Below are 971 nucleotides of genomic sequence, written 5' to 3'. Positions count from 1 at the left end.
CTGGCAATGCTATTATGCCAATAACAGGTGCCACACCGGCTCCTGGCTGAAAGCCCCATGGCCGCGGCTGCGAGTTTCATGGGTTACGGCTGTGAGTTTCATACAGCATTTTACGCTGGCCAGAAAACTCGATTGCGCCAAAGAAACTTCATTCTGATAGATATTTTGCTTTGCTTTTTAAACTTAAGAAACACCACTTCTACAAGAAGTATTTACCAATAGGATTAAGCTTCCAAATACTCATCCTAATGTATATTTTACTTTTGGGCTTAGTGTCAATATATCTCGTAAATGCGAGCAGTTATGTCTTGGCTTATTCTATTTGGTTTAAAAATGTAAAAAAATACAATATGCATACCGGTTTTTAAAAGACTGATTCAATCTCCTCTATTCTCCCACCATTCGAAACACTTACTACTTGTTCAGATTAACGGAAAGATAGGAAATATCAAAAGCACATTAAACAAAAAGGCGACTAACTTGTAAGATATTTCAGACATCATATGAGCAAGTAAAGCGACAAATATCCCTCACTGAGAGGTAACGTGAAACGGAAAGGGAGATATGATTTATGAAATCTAGGCTGTCAAGCCAAGCACTGAAGGGGCACTCCCGGCCATTCAAGGGTTATGGCTGAAAAGAGGGAGCTGAAGTGGTTGGACAACAAGACGAATAAGATGACGTGCAAGGATCTAAAGGTGATGTGTTATGAAGTAATAGAGAGGCTGGAGAACAGAGCTGAAGATAGGAAGCGCAAATGGGGGCCAAGTAAAAGGCTAAAGAGTGGGTGCAGCTAGGGACCGAGGGGACGAGGCAAACTCCTTTTAGTAAGGCCAACAAGTTAAAAAGTTAAGTATATCTTAGTTTAACCAGACCACTGAGCTGATTAGCAGCTCTCCTAGGGCTGGCCCGAAGGATTAGATTTATTTTACGTGGCTAAGAACCAACTGGTTACCTAACAACCGGACCTA

Source organism: Macrobrachium rosenbergii, chromosome 55 (genome assembly GCF_040412425.1).
Source record: "Macrobrachium rosenbergii isolate ZJJX-2024 chromosome 55, ASM4041242v1, whole genome shotgun sequence".
Classification (NCBI taxonomy): Eukaryota; Metazoa; Arthropoda; class Malacostraca; order Decapoda; family Palaemonidae; genus Macrobrachium; species Macrobrachium rosenbergii.
This window is presented reverse-complemented; position numbering follows the sequence as displayed.